A 21,187-nucleotide genomic window follows, 5' to 3' on the forward strand; every position below is an offset into this window, starting at 1 on the left:
TCCATTTTTCTCCTAAGTGCACATTTGCATCTCAACTTTTATCTAAAGCATGTGTAATTGTATTTCCTAATGAATATTTCAAACTTGAGAAATCAGCAACAGACTTTTTTTTTCAGACAGAGTTTAATGCAGCATGAGCTAGCCTTGAAAGTAGATAATGCAGTCATGGTTGGCATTGAACTTTTAATTCACATGCATCCAATCTCCTGAGTATTGACATAGTAGCATGTGTCACCTTTGTTTTTCTAAGACTCTGGGAATGAACTAGAACTTTGTACACACTAGCTAAGCATACTCTTCCTGTTCCTCCTCTTCCTTGTGTGTGTGTGTGTGTGTGTGTGTGTGTGTGTGTGTGTATTCTTTTGTGATATTTGTTTGTGTTTGGATGTACTTGCCTATGAAAGTATATCTAAAGATCTAAAGTTAATGTTGGAATGTGTTTCTCAATCTGTTTCTACCTTATTTACATTTTAACCACATTTATCAATTTGTATTTGTTTGGATATGCATGAGTTTCACCATATATGTTGGTGAAAGCTAGAGAAAATTTGAGGAAGTTGGCTCTCATCCTTTGATGTGTACATTTCAGTATTCTAAAAGTCTTGTGTACAGAGCCATTTCACTACCCACTACCTTATTTTTCAGGGACAATGCCACTCATGGTGTTTCTAGCTCATAATTTTGGTGAGACTAGATGCCCATGGAATTACAGGTAAGACTCTGTTTCACTAATTCCTGTTCCAAGTGCTGTGATTACAGAAGCACACCTAACAATCCAGAGTTTTGTGGGGTGCAGAAAATCTGTACACAGGCCTTCTGACTTGGGTTCAAAGCACTTCATTTTCTAAGCCATCTCTTCAACACATTTTTGAAATTTATTTCACCATTTTTTATTATTAAAGGCAAACCTCTTGAATTTCTTTTAAACGGAGAACCTCTACAACATTAATTTTCTCACCTTAAACTTTCTAAAACCACATGGGTTTCTGTTCCCTAGAAATGCTTAAATTCCAGTACCAACTAGTCTTTCTACTCACAAGCTTACCTTCTGTCTATTTGGAATTCTAACTACAATTTTGTAATTAAGTTAAATGTTCTGGTGAGATAATATGATCCTGCATCTTCCTTCAAAACCACAAAATCATGGAATATTGGAATGGGAAATGAAAGCTAGAAGTAATATCTCTATGGAGACAGTGGTGAAGCAGGCCTTGATTTTCTTGGGCCCATGCATCTCTCTTGCTTACCCAGTATGACAAATACCTTCATCTGGGGAAACTTCACAGATTCTGGCTATGATTGCAAAGAGATGTGCCACTTCTGTATTGATAAAACATCTCAGGCAAAAGTATGAGAATAAAAACAAAAATCTTTTGTTTCTTCTGTCTGTAAAAGATCATTGCTTCTTCATCTCCCCTCTGGTAAAAGGCATGAGGTGGGGCCAGATTTAATTCTTGCTTTCTACTCTTTAGTTTTAGTAGAGACAGGAAAAATTGCTGGTGGAACCGCAAGCTGGTAAAACTACTTGGGAAATCAACACAATAGTTACTTAGATAAATGAAAATATTTCTACCTGAAAACTGACCTATACCACCTCTAGGCATACACCCAAAAATTGCTTCAACATATAACAAGGACACATGCTACACTATATTAATAGCAACCTTATTTGTAATAGCCAGAAGCTGCAAACAATTGAGATGTTCCTCAACAGAAGAATAGATACAGAAAATGTGGCATATTAACACAATGGAGTACTACTAAGATTTTGTTTATAATGTTTACAATGTCTTCATGAAATTTACAGTCAAAGGGATAGAACTAGAAAATACCATCTCAAGTGAGATAACCCAAAGAGAAAATAATACATATGGTATGTATTCACTGAAGAGTGGATATTAGCTCAAAATCTCAGAATACCCATGATACAACCCAGTGTAAATGCTTCAATCCTACATATAACAGGCAAGAAAATAATCACATGAGGTAAAGGAAAGGAAGGACTTGGGAGGTAGAGATAAGAGGGAGAGAAAAAAGATGTGCAAGATCAGGTATTAGAAGGGACAGAAGAGAAGTTCAGGTCAGGAACTTGAATATAAGCATGTAAGAGTGGGAAATGGGTATAGCCAGTAAAAAGTCCCAGAGTCCAGGGAAGGGAGAGACTCCCAGGATGGAAAGGTGATGACTTCACCTTAAATACCCAACAAAGTGACATAGAAACTGTAGAGACAACCTCCAGTATATATAGGCATGGACCCAGTGGAGGGATGGGGTCACCCATGCATCTCAAAATTTTTAATGCAGATATGTTCCTGTCTAAAGGAAAGACAGGGAGAAAAAAATGGAATGGCGACTGAAAAAAAGGCCATTTAGAGACTGCCCCAACTATTGCTTCTTTCCATCTGTAGACACCAAATCCCAACAATATTTCTGAGGCCAAGAAGTGCTTGCTGACAAGACTCTAGTATTACTGTTCCCTGGGAGGTTTTACCAACACTGGACCAATACAGATGCCCATACTCATAGCCAGCATCAGACTGCACCTGGCTACTACAATGACAGAGCTAGGGGAAGTACTGAGGGAGCTGAAAGGGATTGCAACCCTATAGAAGAAGAACCATATAAACTAACTTGAACACACAGAGCTCGTAAGGACTAAACCACTATATATATATAATATCACAGAATTGCTTTATCTGATCTCACTGGGAGTGGAGGCCCTTGGTCCTGTAGAGACTTGAAGCCCCATCATAGGGGGATGCTAGAGTGGTGAGGTGGGAGTGGGTGAGTGAGTGAGTGAGTGGAGGAGTACCCTCATTGAGACAAAGGGTAGGAGGGAGAGTTATGGATAGAGGTTGGTGTTTGTGGAGGGATAACCAAGAAGAGGGACATGATTTGAAATTTAAACACATAAACTTATTAACAAAAATTTGTATATTTTAATATGTGACCCAGTACCACTTTAGTCTCATATTCTTGACCTCATAACCAGTATCAGATAAGGGCTTCAACTCACAAAGCCAAAGTACTACCAATTATATAGTGGTAGGTACCTCCAAACCATTTGGGAAATTATATTCACCAGTGAACAAATCTTCCAGAAAGGTCAGCATTGGATAGCAAAACTTCTTTAGCTGTATGAGAGTGATAATTTATTTTGTCCTCTTATAGCATTGAAGTACCTGACAATTCTATGAATGTAATTCAGTAGGGATGAACAATTCAGTTAAACAACCAGCTCAGTATCTCTGTTTTTTATGTATTATTATCTCAGCAGTAGGCATATATTCGCAGGAAGGAAAATAAATATGTTTGTAATTACCTGTGGTATGTCATTAGATTATTGATACCCTTTGGACAAAAACTCAAAAGGCTATATAACATGTTCCTTGTACTAGGTTCAATATTGTATAATCTGTTGGAGTTTGGGTCAATATCACTTCAACTACTTTTCTTTATTTATTTATTTATTAGGTATTTTCTTCATTTACATTTCCAATGCTACCCCCAAAAGTCCCCCACACCCTCTCCTCCACTCCTATACACCCCCACTCCCACTTCTTGACCCTGGTGATCCCCTGTACTGAGGCATATAAAATTTGCAAGACCAAGGGAGCTCTCTTTCCAATGATATCTGACGAGGCCATCTTCTGATACATATGCAGCTAGAGACATGAGCTCTGGGGGTACTGGTTAGTTCATATTGTTGTTCCACCTATAGGGTTGCAAATCATCCCCAGCTACTTGGGTACTTTCTCTAGCTCCTCCATTGGGGGCCCTGTGATTCATCCAATAGCTAATTGTGAACATCAACTTCTGTGTTTGCTAGGCCCCTACATAGCCTCAAAGAGACAGATATATCAGGGTCCTTTCAGCAAAATTTGCTTGTGTTTGCAATGGTGTCACCTTTTGGAGGCTGAATATGGGATGGATCCCCGGGTATGGCAGACTCTAGATGTTCCATCCTGACAGCTCAGCTCTAAAATTTGTATTGTAACTCCTTCCATGGGAGTTTTGTTCCCAATTCTAAGAAAGGTCAAAGTGTCCATACTTTGGTATTCGTTCTTCTTGAATTTCATGTGTTTTGCAAATTCTATCTTGTATCTTGGGTATTCTAAATTTCTGGGCTAAGGTCCACTTATCAGTGAGTACATATCATGTGAGTTCTTTTGTGATTGGATTACCTCACTCAGGATGATGCCCTCCAGGTCCATCCATTTGCCTAGGAATTTCATAAATTCATTCTTTTAAATAGCTGAGTAGTAATCCATTCTGTAAATGTACCACATTTTCTGTATCCATTCCTCTGTTGAGGGGCATCTGGGTTCTTTACAGCTTCTGGCTATTAAATAATAAGGCTGCTATGAACATAGTGGAACATGTGTCCTTCTCACAAGTTGGAACATCTTCTGGATATATGCCCAGGAGAGGTATTGCGGGATCCTCCAGTAGTACTATGTATAATTTTCTGAGGAACCGCCAGACTGATTTCCAGAGTGGTTGTACAAGCCTGCAATCCCACCAACAATGGAGGAGTGTTCCTCTTTCTCCACATCCTCGCCAGCATCTGCTGTCACCTGAATTTTTCATCTTAGCCATTCTGACTGGTGTGAGGTGGAATCTCAGGGTTGTTTAGATTTGCTTTTCCCTGATGATTAAGGATGTTGAACATTTTTTCAGGTGCTTCTCAACCATTCATATTCCTCAGGTGAGAATTCTTTGTTCAGTTCTGAGCCCCATTTTTTAATAGGGTTATTTGATTCTTTGGATTACACATTCTTGAGTTCTTTATATATATTGGATATTAGTCCCCTACCTATTTAGGATAGGTAAAGATCCTTTCCCAAACTGTTGGTGGCCTTTTTGTCTTATTGATGGTGCCATTTGACTTGCAGAAGCTTTGCAGGTTTATGAGATCCCATTTGTTGATTCTAGATCTTACAGCTCAAGCCATTGCTATTCTATTCAGGAATTTTTCCCCTGTGCCCATATCTTCAAGGTTTTTCCCCACTTTCTCCTCTATAAGTTTCACTGTCTCTGGTTTTATGTGGAGTTCCTTGATCCACTTAGATTTGACCTTATTAAATGGAGATAAAAATGGATCAATTGGCTTTCTTCTACATGATAACCTCCAGTTGTGCCAGCACCATTTGTTGAAAATACTGTCTTTTTTCCATTGGAAGGTTTTAGCTCCCTTGTCAAAGATCAAGTGACCATAGGCGGGTGGGTTCATTTCTGAGTCTTCAGTTCTATTCATTTGGTCTATTTGTCTGTCGCTATCCCAGTACCATGCAGTTTTTAATCACAGTTGCCCTGTAGTCCAGCTTTAGGTCAGGCATGGTGATTCCACCAGAGCTTCTTTTATCATTGAGAAGAGTTTTTGCTATCCTAGGTTTTTTATTATTCTAGATGAATTTGCAAATTGCCCTTTCTAACTCTGTGAAGAATTGAGTTGGAATTTTGATGGGGATTCCATTGAATCTGTAGATTGCTTTTGGAAAGATAGCCATTTTTACTATATTGATTCTGCCAATCCATGAGCATGGGAGATCTTTCCATCTTCTGAGATCTCCTTCAATTTCTTTCTTCAGAGACTTGAAGTTTTTATCATACAGATATTTCACTTACTTAGAGTCACACAAATGTATTTTATATTATTTTTGACTATTATGAAGGGTGTTGTTTCCCTAATTTCTTCTTCAGCCTATTTATCCTTGGTGTAGAGAAAGGCCATTGACTTGTTTGAGGTAATTTTATATCCAGCTACTTCACTGAAGCTGTTTATCAGGTTTAGGAGTTCTCTGGTGGATTTTTTAAGGTCACTTATATATACTATCAAAACATCTGCAAAAAGTGATATTTTGACTTCTTCCTTTCCAATTTGTATCCCCTTGATCTCCTTTTGTTGTCAAATTGCTCTGGCTAGGACTCCATGTACTAAGTTGAACAGGTAGGGAGAAAGTAGGCAGCCTTGTCTAGTCCCTGATTTTAGTGGGATTGCTTCCAGCTTCTCACCATTTATTTTGATGTTGGCTACCAGTTTGCTATAGATTGTTTTTATCATGTTATGTATGGGCGTCCAATTGCTGATTTTTCCAATACTTTTATCATGAATGGGTGTTGGGTTTTGTCAAATGCTTTCTCTGCTTCTAAGGAGAGTATCATGTGGTTTTTGTCTTTGAGTTTGTTTATATAGTGCATTAACTTGATGGATTTCCATATATTAAACATCCCTGCATCCATGGAATGAAAACTACTTGGTCTGGTTCGATGACTGTTTTGATGTGTTCTTGGATTTGCTTAGCAAGAATTTTCTTGAGTATTTTTGCATTGATATTTAGAAGGAAAATTGGTCTGAAATCTCTATCTTTGTTCGGTTTTTCTGTGGTTTAGGTATCAGATTAATTGTAGCTTCATAGAATGAATTGGGTAGAATACCTTCTGCTTCTATTTTGTGGAATAGTTTGTGAAGATCTGGAATTAGAGGTTCTTTGAAGGTCTGATAGAAATCTGCACTAAACCCATCTGTTCCTGTGCTTTTTTTTTTTTTTTTTTTTTGGTTGGGAGATTATTAATGACTGCTTCAATTTGTTTAGTGGATATATGACTATTTAAATCATTAATCTGATCCTGATTTAACTTTGGTACCTTGTATCTGTCAAGAAATTTGTCCATTTCATCCAGGTTTTTCAGTTTTCTTGAGTATAGCCTTTTGTAGAAAGATCTGATTGTGTTTTGGATTTCTTCAGGGTCTGTTGTTATGTCTCTCTTTTCATTTCCGATTTTGTTAATTAGGATGTGTCCCTGTGTCCTCTAGTGAGTCTGGCTAAGTGTTCATCTATCTTGTTGATTTTCTTAATGACCCAACTCCTCATTTGGTTGATTCTTTGAATAGTTCTTGTTTCCACTTGGTTGATTTTGCCCCTGAGTTTGATTATTTCCTGCTGTCTATTCCTCTTGGGTGAATTTGCTTCCTTTTGTTCTAGAGTTTTTAGGTTTGTTGTCAAGCTCTCTCTAGTTTCTTTTTGGAGGCACTCAGAGCTATGAGTTTTCCTCTTAGGAATGCTTTCATTGTGTCCCATAAGTTTGGGTATGTTGTGGCTCCATTTTCATTAAACTCTAAAGAGTTTTTAATTTCTTTCCTCATTCCTTCCTTGACCAAGGTATCATTGAGTAGAGTGTCGTTGGGTTTCCAGGTGAATATTGGCTTTCTATTTTTTATGTTGTTATTGAAAATCAGCTTTAGTCCATGGTGATCTGATAGGATGCATGGGACAATTTCGATATTTTTGTATCTGTTGAGGCCTGTTTTGTGACCAATTTTATGGTCAATTTTGGAGAAGGTACCATGAGGTGCTGAGAAGAAGGTATATCCTTCTGTTTTAGGATAAAATGTTCTGTAGATATCTGTTAAATTCTTTTGTTTCATAACTTCTGTTAGTTTTACTATGTCCCTGTATAGTTTCTGTTTCCATGATCTGTCCATTGTTGAGAATGGGGTGTTGAAGTCTCCCACTATTATAGTGTGAGGAGCAATGTGTGCTTTGAGCTTTACTAAAGTTTCTTTAATGAATGTGGATGCCCTTGCATTTGGAGCATAGATATTCAGAATTGAGAGTTCCTCTTGGAATATTTTACCTTCGAGGAGTATGAAGCACCCCTCCTTTTTTTTTTTTTTTGATAACTTTGGGTTGGAAGTCGATTTTATTAGATAATAGAATGGCTACTCCAGCTTGGTTCTTCAGACCATTTGCTTGGAAAATTTTTTTCCTGCCTTTCATTCTGAGGTAGTGTCTGTCTTTTTCCCTGAGATGGGTTTTCTGTAAGCAGCAAAATGTTGGGTCCTGTTTGTGTAGCCAGTCTGTTAGTCTATGTCTTTTTTATTGGGGAATTGAGTCCATTGATATTAAGAGAGATTAAGGAAAAATAATTGTTGCTTCCTATTATTTTTGTTTTTAACGTTGGCATTCTGTTCTTGTCTTCTTTTAGGTTTGTTGAAGGATTAATTTCTTTGTTTTTTCTAGGGTGTGGTTTCTGTCCATGTATTTTTTTTTTTTTACTGTTATTATCCTTTGAATGGCTGGATTAGTGCAAAGACAATGTGTGAATTTGATTTTATAGTGGAGTACTTTGGTTTCTCCATCTATGGTAATTGAGAGTTTGGCTGGGTATAGTAGCCTGGGCTGGCATTTGTGGTCTCTTATTGTCTGTATAACATATGTCCAGGATCTTCTGGCTTTCATAGTCTCTGGGAAAAAGTCTGGTGTAATTCTGATAGGCCTTCCTTTATATGTTACTTGACCTGTTTCTCTAACTGCTTTTAATATTCTATCTTTATTTAGTGTGTTTGTTGTTCTGATTATTATGTGTCTGGAGGAATCTATTCTGGTCCAGTCTATTTGGAGTTCTGTAGGCTTCTTGTATGTTCATGGGCATCTCTTTCTTTAGGTTTGGGAAGTTTTCTTTTATAATTTTGTTGAAGATATTTTCTGGCCCTTTAAGTTGAAAATCTTCATTCTCATCTACTACTATTATCTGTAGGTTTGGTCTACTCATTGTGTCCTGGATTTCCTGGATGTTTTGAGTTAGGATCTTTTTGCATTTTGCATTTTCTTTGATTGTTGTGCCCATGTTCTCTATGGAATCTTCTGCAACTGAGATTCTCTCTTCCATCTCTTGTATTCTGTTGCTGATACTCACATCTATAGTTCCATATTTCTTTCCTAGGATTTCTATCTCTACCGTTGCCTCACTGTGGGTTTTCTTTATTGTGTTTACTTCCCTTTTTAGGTCTAGTATGCTTTTGTTCATTTCCATCACCTGTTTGGTTGTGTTTTCCTGTTTTTCTGTAAAGACTTGTAACTCTTTATCAGTTTTCTCCTATATTTATTTAAATGAGTTATTAAAGTCCTTCTTGATGTCCTCTACCATCATCATGAGATATGCTTTTAAATCTGGGTCTAGGTTTTTGGGTGTTTTGGGGTGCCCAGAACTGGCTGAGGTGGGAGCACTGGGTTCTGATGATGGAGAGTGGTCTTGGTTTCTGTTACTAAGATTCTTACGTTTGCCTTTTACCATCTGGTAATCTCTGGAGTTAGTTGTTTTAGGTGTCTCTGGTTAGAGCTTGTTCCTCTTGTGATTCTGTTAGCCTCTATCAGCAGACCTGTGAGACTAGATCTCTCTTAAGTTTCAGTGGTCAGAGCACTCTCTCCAGGCAATTTCTCCTCTTGCAGAGAAGGTGCACAGATATCTGGCATTTGGACCTGCCTCCTGGCTGAAGATGAAGGCCCAAAACAGGGCCTGTCCCAGAAGCTGTTAGCTTCTGTAGTACACACTCTCATCTTTGCAGACTAGTCTCAGAGGGCTCAACTACATTTCACATGGTCATGTGCTAGAAAAATTTTATAATTAAAATTTTCTAAGTGGTATTTCTAACCATATTCAATGTGATAAAAGAACGGACACAGTATTTAGAGCTACCTGCATTTTAGCTTTATTCCCAGAGTTCAATCACCAGAAGCCAACAGCTGGAAAAAGGATTTTACAGAGTATATACTCATCACATGTATCCCCCCCCCATATAAAGACAGTTCATAAATATATCTTTTAAAATGGTACTGTTGTATGTTATTGTTCTCCATAATGGCTCATCTCTTCTCTTCTATGTCCCATCTCATGATATAATCTTGACCTTATTTCTCCTTTATTAAACTGTCTTTTTTTCTTCTATTTAAATTAAACAGGTGTATTCTGGTCCCTAACTAGCTACATAATCACCATAGATATTCTACACAAACCACACATACAGAAATCTTAAAAGCTTAAAAAAATACACATGCAAGAAAACACGCATTGTTAGTGTACTTGCAGTTCCTCATTCATATTGATTGTTTCCAGCTCTCACCATTTTTCTGAAAATTTCTAAAACATAAAAGAATGTTGTATATACAGTTTAAAAATTGAAATAGATGTTTTGAGGCAAAAAAAAAATCCCCCTGACGAAAGAGAAGTTGCATTCAGAGACTCACAAGTAAAGAAAGCTTATGACCAGATGGATTCAGGGCAGAGTTTTAGTAGACTATCAATTTAGAACTAATAATTTTTTTCTTCAATGTAGAAACCCAGGATTCTTTTTAAAAATATACTTTGTTTGTTTTAAGGGTTCACTATAAATTTGTTCCAAGAAGCTTAGCAAAGATTTCAGTATCTCATTTAAAAATAGAAACAAACATTTATTTCCAAAGATTATCTCTAAATATTAAAAATTATTTCAAACAAGGAACTCAAAATCACTTGAAAAACATGATCTACATGGGTGGGGAAAAACAAAACAAAACAACAACAACAATAAAAAAAACATGATCTACCATGATCAATTTTCTTTCATTCAGAGGATGCATCATAAGTTAATCAATATAAGTAATAAAATAAGTTCTAAAAAACACAACATAAAAAACACACACTAATTCATCGATTTTGGAAAAGCCTTTGAAAAAATACAGCATCACAACATTAGTGTCCTAGACAGAGTAGGCATAGTAAACAAGATTTCTAATAAGTCTGAAGGAAATAGCATTCTGCTTAGAGATAAATGAAGGCAATTCCATTAAAATCAGGAACAGTTGAAGGATACTTCTTTTAATCATATCTAGAGCAAAAAGACAGTATAATGATTTTTAGAGCATAGACATAGGGAAGGTTTCAACATATAATTATTTTCTGATAATGATTTTATACATAAAATATGATAGGATGTTTCTTGCACTTTATAATCAAATTTGTATAGGTCTTTGGTTCTTTTCAATGCCTTATAAGGTATAAAAATCTCTCTCTCTCTCTCTCTATATATATATATATATATATATACAAACATCGATTTTGTATAATTTTAAGTAAATATAAAATCATATTTCCATATGGATTTTCTAAACAATCTTTTCTTATTTGTTAAAAATCTTACTTCTTTTTTGATATTTGCCCTCTCCCAGTTTAGAAAATCTTTCTAATTTCCTATGTCATATTACCTTTATTTGTTCTATCCCTATCTATATAATTATACTAAACTGATATGGGTTAGGAAAATGAGAATTTTTTTCACTAGATATGACCAGCAGTATGGGTTTCCAAATGCAAATTTTTCATCAGGAACACACACACACACACACACACACACACACACACACACACACACACACGTATAATCTAAAGAAAACAAATGAGAATGACGGTGGTGAAAATGGGATGTTATTTGGGACATGCTTGAGGGAAAGAAGAAATTAAAACTGTGCTGTATTTCTATTGCAATCGAAAAAAATATGTATTTCCATTAATTAATTTATTTATGTTACATCAAAATTCCACCCACCACCCTCCTTCCAGTCCATCCATTATACAGTGAATTCCCCATTCCCCAATCTCCTTGTCCTCTGAGAAGTGGGAGGAACCCCTTGGCTACAAACCCACCATGGCATATCCAGTCACAGCAGGACCTCACACATCTATTCCCACAGAGGCAAGAGAAGTCATCTGAGAAGGGGAAACTGGATCCACAATTTGGCAACAGAGTCAGGACTGCTCCCACTCCAGTTGTTGGGGGACCTTCAGGAAGACCAATCTGCATATTTTCTACATATGTGCCATCAGGCGTCCAGGGTTTAGATCCAGGCCATGTATGGTCTTTTGTTGGTGGTTCAGTCTCTGGCAGCTACAAGGGTTTAGGATAGTTGACTCTGTTGGTCTTCCTGATGAATTCCTATCCCTCTCATAGTCCCTCAATTCTTCTGCCAAGTCCTCCACATGATGTTCTGAGTTCCATCTAATGTTTGGCAATGGGCTTCTCTATCAATTTCTTTTGGCTGCTAGATTGAACCTGTGATAGAACAGCTGTTCTAGATTCATGCACATGTCCTTGTGTGATAGTGGAACATCCTTTAGGTATATGCCCAGGAGTGGTACATAGGGGTTGGCAGATAGAACTCTTCCCAATAATCTGATAACTGCCAGTTGAGTTTCCAGAATGGTTGTACAATACCAAGGACCAACTACCCTTGGTTTGAAGAAGGGTCATGAGAGTGGGGATGTCTGGGAGTGGCAAAGCAAAGCAACTTGAAGTCAAATTTTGGGTCTAACTTGACAATATATATCCTGCTTGGTAAGGCTTTTCCAGTCTGCTTGTCTCTATGTTCTTCTTTCTCTCTGAAGATCTCTCTGTCTATATCCTGCTTGCTTGCCACTCTAAGAGATCTCTCTGTCAATGTTCTCTCTCTCTCTCTGTGTGTGTGTGTGTGTGTGTGTGTGTGTGTGTGTTTGTGTGTGTTTTCTCCAAGCAATTCCTCATGTCAACAAAAAATTCTCTGGATAGCTCATTTCCTGCACAACACAGGTCCAGTCTTCTATTTTATATATCAATCCATTCATTTCCTAATTCAGTGTGGGCCTGGGTACCAGAGGTTTTCCATGGAGATCTCTGTCCAGGCCTGGTGCAAGGGTTCCAGTAAAGGGAAGTGAGTGCAGGCAAGGAGACAAAGTCTCTGCCTTGCCTTCCAGATCTCTCCATAACTCCAAGCTGCTCTGAACTGATCATTGGCTGGGCGACTATCCAGTGAGGAGTGCAGCAGGACCTCAGGTGGCACTTCGGGAGAGAAGATCTCTTCCCAGGTGTTACATACAGCTCTTGGAACAAAAGACTCCAATGAAGGAGTAGTTCTCGTGCACCTTTAATTCCCTGTATGGATATGTATACAGTTTGGGGGGTGATTCAGGGTTTGACCGCAGGTACCTCTCATTGGCTTAGACTGAGAGTTTGGGGAAAACTTATTTGCATGTGGGAAGGCTTGGTGGTATTCCTACATGACTGATAGCCACATGCCTTTCCTCTGGGTGTTGTGGAGGCTGTAACTTCAACGTCCCTGTGTCCCTGAGATGAAGCCTATTTGATCATTGTGAATGATCATTTTGATGTGTTCTTGGATTCAATTTGTGAGAATCTTATTGAGTATTTTTGCATCGATATTTGTAAGGGAATTTGGTCTGAAGTCCTCTTTTTTTTTTGTTGTGTCTTTTTGAAGTTTAGGTATCAGTGTAATTGTGGTTTCATAAAAAGAATTGGGTAGTGCTCCTTCTCTTTCTATTTTATGGAATAGTTTGAAAAGTATTGGTATTAGGTCTTCTTTGAAGATCTGATAGAATGCTGCATTAAACCCATCTTTTCCAGGGTTTTCCATTGGAAGAGTTTTAATGAATGCTTCCAATTCCTTAAGGGTTATGGGACAGTTTAGATGGTTTATCTGATCTTTATTTAACTTTGTAAACTGGTATCTGTTTAGAAAAAACATTGGTGTCACTCAAATTTTCCAGTTTTGTTGAATATAGAATCAATTTTGTAGTAGAATCTGATTAATTTTTTTAATTTCCTCAATTTCTGTTGTTATATCTCCCATTTCATTTATGATATTTTTTTCAATTTTGATATTATCTCTGTTCCCTCTTGTTAGTTTGTCTAAGGGTTTATTAATCTTGCTGATTATCTTAACAAGCTAACTCCTGGTTTCCTTGATTCTTTGTATAGTATTCTGTTTCTACTTGGTTGGTTTAAGCCCCGAGTTTGGTTATTTTCTGCAATCTAATCCTCTTGGGTGTATTTGCTTCTTTATTTTTTTTCCATTTTTATTAGATATTTAGCTCATTTACATTTCCAATGCTAAACCAAAAGTCCCCCATACCCACCCCCCCCCACTCCCATACCCACCCACTCCCCCTTTTTGGCCCTGGCGTTCCCCTGTACTGGGGCATATAAAGTTTGCAAGTCCAATGGGCCTCTCTTTGCAGTGATGGCCGAGTAGGCCATCTTTTGATACATATGCAGCTATAGACAAGAGCTCCGGGGTACTGCTTAGTTCATATTGTTGTTCCACCTATAGGGTTGCAGTTCCCTTTAGTTCCTTGGGTGCTTTCTCTAATTCCTCCATTGGGGGCCCTGTGGTCCATTCAATAGCTGACTGTGAACATCCACTTCTGTGTTTGCTAGGCCCTGGCATAGTCTCACAAGAGACAGCTATATCTGGGTCCTTTCAGCAAAATCTTGCTAGTGTATGCAATGGTGTCAGCGTTTGGAAGCTGATCATGGGATGGATCCCTGGATACAGCAATCACTAGATAGTCCATCCTTTCGTCACACTTCCAAATTTTGTCTCTGTAACTCCTTCCATGGGTGTTTTGTTTCCTATTCTAAGAAGGGGCAAAGTGTCCACACTTTGTTCTTCGTTCTCTTGAGTTAAATGTGTTTAGCAAATTATATCTTATATCTTGGGTATCCTAAGTTTCTGGGCTAATATCCACTTATCAGTGAGTATATATTGTGAGAGTTCCTTTGTGATTGGGTTACAAAACTCAGGATGATGCCCTCCAGGTCCATCCATTTGGCTAAGAATTTCATAAATTCATTCTTTTTAATAGCTGAGTAGTACTCCATTGTGTAAATGTACCACATTTTCTGTATCCATTCCTCTGTTGAGGGACATCTGGGTTCTTTCCAGCTTCTGGCTATTATAAATAAGGCTGCTATGAACATAGTGGAGCATGTGTCCTTCTTACCGGTTGGGGCATCTTCTGGATATATGCCCAGAAGAGGTATTGCTGGATCTTCCGGTAGTACTATGTGCAATTTTCGGAGGAACCGCCAGACTGATTTCCAGAGTGGTTGTACAAGCTTGCTATCCCACCAACAATGGAGGAGTGTTCCTCTTTCTCCACATCCTTGCCAGCATCTACTGTCACCTGAATTTTTCATCTTAGCCATTCTGACTGGTGTGAGGTGGAATTTCAGGGTTGTTTTGATTTGCATTTCCCTGATGATTAAGGATGTTGAACATTTTTTCAGGTGCTTCTCTGCCATTCAGTATTCCTCAGGTGAGAAATCTTTGTTCAGTTTTGAGCCCCATTTATTAATGGGGTTATTTGATTTTATGGAGTCTACCTTCTTGAGTTCTTTATATACATTGGATATTAGACCCCTGTCCGATTTAGGATAGGTAAAGATCCTTTCTCAATCTGTTGGTTGTCTTTTTGTCTTATTGACGGTGTCTTTTGCCTTGCAGAAGCTTTGCAATTTTATGAGGTCCCATTTATCGATTCTCGATCTTGATCTTACAGCACAAGCCATTGCTGTTCTATTCAGGAATTATTCCCCTGTACCCATATCTTCAAAGCTTTTCCCCACTTTCTCCTCTATATGTTTCAATGTCTCTGGTTTTATGTGGAGTTTCTTAATCCACTTAGATTTGGCCTTAGTACAAGGAGATAGAAATGGATCAATTTGCAATCTTCTACATGATAACAGCCAGTTGTGCCAGCACCATTTGTTGAAAATGCTGTCTTTTTTTCCACTGGATGGTTTTAGCTCCCTTGTCAAAGATCAAGTGACCATAGGTGTGTGGGTTCATCTCTGGGTCTTCAATTCTGTTCCATTGTTCTACTTGTCTGTTGCTATACCAGTACCATGCAGTTTTTATCACAATTGCTCTGTAGTACAGCTTTAGGTTGGGCATGGTGATTCCACCAGAGGTTCTTTTATCCTTGAGAAGAGTTTTTGCTATCCTAGGTTTTTTGTTATTCCAGATGAATCTGCTGATTGCACTTTCTAATTCGTTGAAGAATTGAGTTGGAATTTTGATGGGGATTGCATTGAATCTGTGGATTGCTTTTGGCAAGATAGCCATTTTTACTATATTGATCCTGCCGATCCATGAGCATGGGAGATCTTTCCATCTTCTGAGATCTTCTTTAATTTCTTTCTTCAGAGGCATGAAGTTCTTGTCATACAGATCTTTCACTTCCTTAGTTAGAGTCATGCCTAGGTATTTTATATTATTTGTGGCTATTGGGAAAGGTGTTGTTTCCCTAATTTCTTTCTCAGCCTGTTTATCCTTTGTGTAGAGAAAGGCCATTGACTTGTTTGAGTTAATTTTATATCCAGCTACTTCACTGAAGCTGTTTATCAGGCTTAGGAGTTCTCTGGTGGAATTTTCAGGATCATGTATATATACTATCATATCATCTGCAAAAAGTGATATTTTGACTTCTTCCTTTCCAATTTGTATCCCCTTGATCTCCTTTTATTGTCTAATTGCTCTGGCTAGGACTTCAAGTACAATGTTGAATAGGTAGGGAGAGAGTGGACAGCCTTGTCTAGTCCCTGATTTTAGTGGTATTGCTTCAAGCTTCTCACTGAAGAATAAAGATAAAAAATTACTGAACTCTTCCTCACCCCAGAGCCCGACCCCTCCCATCTAGAGATTGTTCCCAGAACACTCCTGAACTCTTCACCCCAGAATGCATTCCTGAACTCCTCACCCTAGAGTTCGAACCCTCCCAACTAAAGACTGTTCCAAGAACATTTTTGAGATAAGGGCCTCCTTGAACAACCTCAGAATGAACCGAGTACATTGCCAAATAATAGGACATGACCCCTTAGTTACGTAGAATTCCCTTGGCAGAACCCCTTGTCCCTTGGCAGAATCCCTTAGTTATGCAAACTTGTACTTTCCCTGCCCCGCTCTCCCCCCTTGAGTTTTTCCTATATAAGCCTGTGAAAAATTTGGCTCGAGGTCGATTCTCCTCTACACCATACTAGGTGTATGAGTTTCGACCCCAGAGCTCTGGTCTATGTGCTTTCTTGCTGTTACTTTATTAAATCTTGCCTTCAACATTTTGAGTTCGGTCTCAGTGTCTTCTTGGGTCCGCGACTGTCCCGAGGCTTGAGTGAGGGTCTCCCTTCAGGGGTCTTTCATCACCATTTACTTTGATGCTGGCTACTGGTTTGCTGTTGATTGCTTTTATCATGTTTAGCTATGGGCCTTGAATTCCTGATCTTTCCAAGACTTTTATCATGAATGGGTGTTGAATTTTGTCAAATGCTTTCTCAGCATCTAACGAGATGATCATGTGATTTTTGTCTTTGAGTTTGTTTATATACTGGATTACGTTGATGGATTTCTGTATATTGAACCATCCATGCATCCCTGGGATGAAACCTACCTGGTCAGGGTGGATGATTGTTTTGATGTGTTCTTGGATTCGGTTAGCAAGAACTTTATTGAGGATTTTTAGATCAATATTCATAAGGGATATTGGTCTGAAGTTCTCTATCTTTGTGGGGTCTTTTTGTGGTTTAGGTATCAGAGTAATTGTGGCTTCATAGAATGAGTTGTGTAGAGTACCTTCTGTTTCTATTTTGTGGAATAGTTTGTGAAGAAATGGGATTAGATCTTCTTTGAAGGTCTGATAGAACTCTGCACTAAACCAATCTGGTCCTGGGCTTTTTTTTGGTTGGGAGAATATTAATGACTGCTTCTATTTCTTTGGGGGTTATCGGTCTGTTTAGATCATTAACCTGATCTTGATTCAACTTTGATACCTGGTATCTGTCTAGAAACTTCTCCATTTCATCCAGGTTCTCCAGTTTTGTTGAGTATAGCCTTTTGTAGGAGGATCTGATGGTGTTTTGGATTTCTTCAGGATCTGTTGTTATGTCTCCCTTTTCACTTCTGATTTTGTTAATTAGAATACTTTCCCTGTGCTCTCTAGTGAGTCTTGCTAAGGGTTTGTCTATCTTGTTGATTTTCTCAAAGAACCAGCTCCTCGATTGGTTGATTCTCTGAATAGTACTTCTTGTTTCCACTTGGTTGATTTCGCCCCTGAGTTTGATTATTTCCTGCTGTCTACTCCTCTTGGGTGAATTTGCTTCCTTTTGTTCTAGAGCTTTTAGGTGTGTTGTCAAGCTGCTAATGTATGCTCTCTCTAGTTTCTTTTTGGAGGCACTCAGAGATATGAGTTTTCTTCTTAGAAATTCTTTCATTGTGTCCCATAAGTTTGGGTATGAAGTGCCTTCATTTTCGTTGAACTCTAAGAAGTCCTTAATTTCTTTCTTTATTCATTCCTAGACCAAGGTATCATTGAGAAGAGTGTTGTTCAGTTTCCACGTGAATGTTGGCTTTCTATTATTTATTTTGTTATTGAAGATCAGCCTTAGTGCATGGTGATCTGATAGGATGCATGGGACAATTTCAATATTTTTGAATCTGTTGAGGCCTGTTTTGTGACCTATTATGTGGTCAATTTTGGAGAAGTTACCATGAGGTGCTGAGAAGTAGGTAAATCCTTTTGTTTTAGGATAAAATGTTCTGTAGATACCTGTCAGATCCATTTGTTTCATCACTTCTGTTAGTTTCACTGTGTCCCTTTTTAGTTTCTGTTTCCATGATCTGTCCCTTGGTGAAAGTGGTGTGTTGAAGTTTCCCACTATTATTGTGTGAGGTGCAATGTGTGCTTTGAGATTTACTAAAGTTTCTTTAATGAATGTGCCTGCCTTGTATTTGGAGCATAGATATTCAAAATTGATAGTTCCTCTTGGAGGGTTTTACTTTTGATGAGAATGAAGTGCCCCTCCTTCTCTTTTTTGATGACTTTGTGTTGGAAGTCAATCTTATCAGATATTAGGATGGCTACTCCAGCTTGTTTCTTCATACCATTTGCTTGGAAAATTGTTTTTCAGCCTTTCTTTCTGAGGTAGTGTCTATCTTTTTCTCTGAGATGAGTTTGCTGTAAGCAGCAAAATGTTGGGTCTTGTTTGTGTAGCCAGTTTGTTAGTCTATGTCTTTTTATTGGGGAGTTGAGACCACTGATATTAAGAGATATTAAGGAAAAGTAATTGTCGCTTCCTGTTATTTTTGTTGTTAAAGTTGGCATTCTGTTCTTGTGGCTGTCTTCTTTTAGGTTTTTTGAGGGATTACCTTCTTGTTTTTTCTAGGGCATTGTTCCCGTTCTTGTATTGTTTTTTTTTTTTTTTTTCTGTTATTATCCTTTGAAGGGCTGGATTCGTGGAGAGATAATGGGTGAATTTGGTTTTGTCGTGGAATACTTTGGTTTCTCCATCTATGGTAATTGAGAGTTTGGCTGGGTATAGTAGCCTGGGCTGGAATTTGTGTTCTCTTAGTGTCTGTATAACATCTGTCCAGGCTCTTCTGGCTTTCATAGTCTCTGTTGAAAAATCTGGTGTAATTCTGATAGGCTTGCATTTATATGTTACTTGACCTTTTTCCCTTACTGCTTTTAGTATTCTATCTTTATTTAGTACATTTGGTGTTCTGATTATTATGTGTCGGGAGGAATTTCTTTTCTGGTCCTGTCTATTTGGAGTTCTGTAGGCTTCTTGTATGTTCATGGGCATCTCTTTCTTTAGATTTGGGAAGTTTTCTTCAATAATTTTGTTGAATATGTTTGCTGGTCCTTTAAGCTGAGAATCTTCATTCTCATCCACTCCTATTATCCGTAGGTTTGGTCTTCTCATTGTGTCCTGGATTTCCTGGATATTTTGAATTAGGATCTTTTTGCATTTTCCATTTTCTTTGATTGTTGTGCCGATGTTCTCTATGGAATCTTCTGCACCTGTGATTCTCTCTTCCATCTCTTGTATTCTGTTGCTGATGCTCGAATCTATGGTTCCAGATTTTTTTCCTAGGGTTTCTATCTCCAGTGTTGCCTCACTTTGAGTTTTGTTTATTGTGTCTACTTCCCTTTTTAGGTCTAGTATGGTTTTGTTCATTTCAATCACCTGTTTGGATGTTTTTTCCTCTTTTTCTGTAAGGACTTCTACTTGTTTGATTGTGTTTTCCTGTTTTTCTTAAGGACTTGTAACTTTTTAGCAATGTTCTCCTGTATTTCTTTAAGTGAGTTATTAAAGTCCTTCTTGATGTCCTCTACCATCTTCATGAGATATGCTTTTAAATCTGGGTCTATATTTTCGGTTGTGTTGGGGTGCCCTGGACTGGGAGAAGTGGGAGTGCTGGGTTCTGATGATGGTGAGTGGTCTTGGTTCCTGTTAGTAAGATTCCTACGTTTACCTTTCGCCATCTGGTAATCTCTGGAGTTAGTTGTTATAGTTGACTCTGTTTAGAGATTGTTCTTCTGGTGATTCTGTTACTGTCTATCAGCAGACCTGGGAGACACACTCTCTCCTCTGAGTTTCAGTGCTCAGAGCACCTTCTGCTGGCAAGCTCTCTTACAGGGAAGGTGCACAGATATCTTGTGTTTGGACCTCCTCCTGGCCGAAGAAGAAGGCCCAAATCAGGACCTTTCCCAGAAGCTATGTTGCTTTGGCAGGTCCCAGAAGCTGTCAGCTTCTGTGGTGCAGACTCTCACCTGTGCAGACTAATTTCCTAAGTTCGGTGGAGTCCCGGGACCAAGGTGGTGTCCGCTGCTCCTGAGGCTGTGGCCAGGAGCGGATACCTGTCCTCTGGTCGGGATGGTGGCCGGCTGCCTTCGGCCCGAAAAGGGTGCTGCCTCAGTGGCTCTGTGGCTCCGCCTGTCCCAGAAGCTGTCCACTTCTGTCGTATTTACTTCTTTATGTTCTAGAGCTTTAAAATGAACTGTTCAGATGTTGGTTCATGATCTCTCCAATTTCTTATGGATGCACTCAGGGCTATGAGTTTTCCTCTTAGCACTTATTTCATTGTGTCCCATAAATTTGGATATTTTATTCCTTCATTTTTATTAAATTCTAAAAAAGTATTTAAATTATTTCTTTATTTCATCCCTGACCAAGTTATCATTGAGTAGATAGTTGTTCAGCTTCCACTTGTATGTGGGCTTTCTTTTGTTTTTGTTTGTCCAAGCTGTAGATCGTGGTGGTCCAATATAATAATTGGTATTAAATCAATGATCTTGAGTCTGTTGAGTTATGTTTTGTGTCCTAGTAGATTTTTAAGAAGGTATTAGGAAGTGTTGAGAAGAAGGTATATTCTTGATAACTTTTGGTTGAATGTCTATTTCATTGCATATTAGAATGTCTATTCCAGCTTGTTTCTTGGGACGATTTACTTGAGAAATTTTTTTCTAACCTTTTACCTTGAGGTAGCATCTGTCTTTGTCACTGAGGTTTGTTTACTGTATGCAGCAAAATGCTGGGTCCTGTTTAGTTATCCAGTCTGTTAGCCTTTTTCTTTTTATTGGGACATTTAGTCCATTGATGTTGAGAGATATTAGGGGCCAATGATTGTTGCATCCTGTTATTTTTGTTGTTACAGGTGGAATTATGCTGTGTGTTTCTCTTGGGTTTGTTGTGAAAAGATTAAGTTAATTTCTTGTTTTTTTCTTGGCTGTAGTTTCCCTCCTTGTGTTGGACTTTTCCTTC

The sequence above is a fragment of the Mus musculus genome, chromosome 1 (genome assembly GCF_000001635.26).
Source record: "Mus musculus strain C57BL/6J chromosome 1, GRCm38.p6 C57BL/6J".
In the NCBI taxonomy this organism is placed as follows: domain Eukaryota; kingdom Metazoa; phylum Chordata; class Mammalia; order Rodentia; family Muridae; genus Mus; species Mus musculus.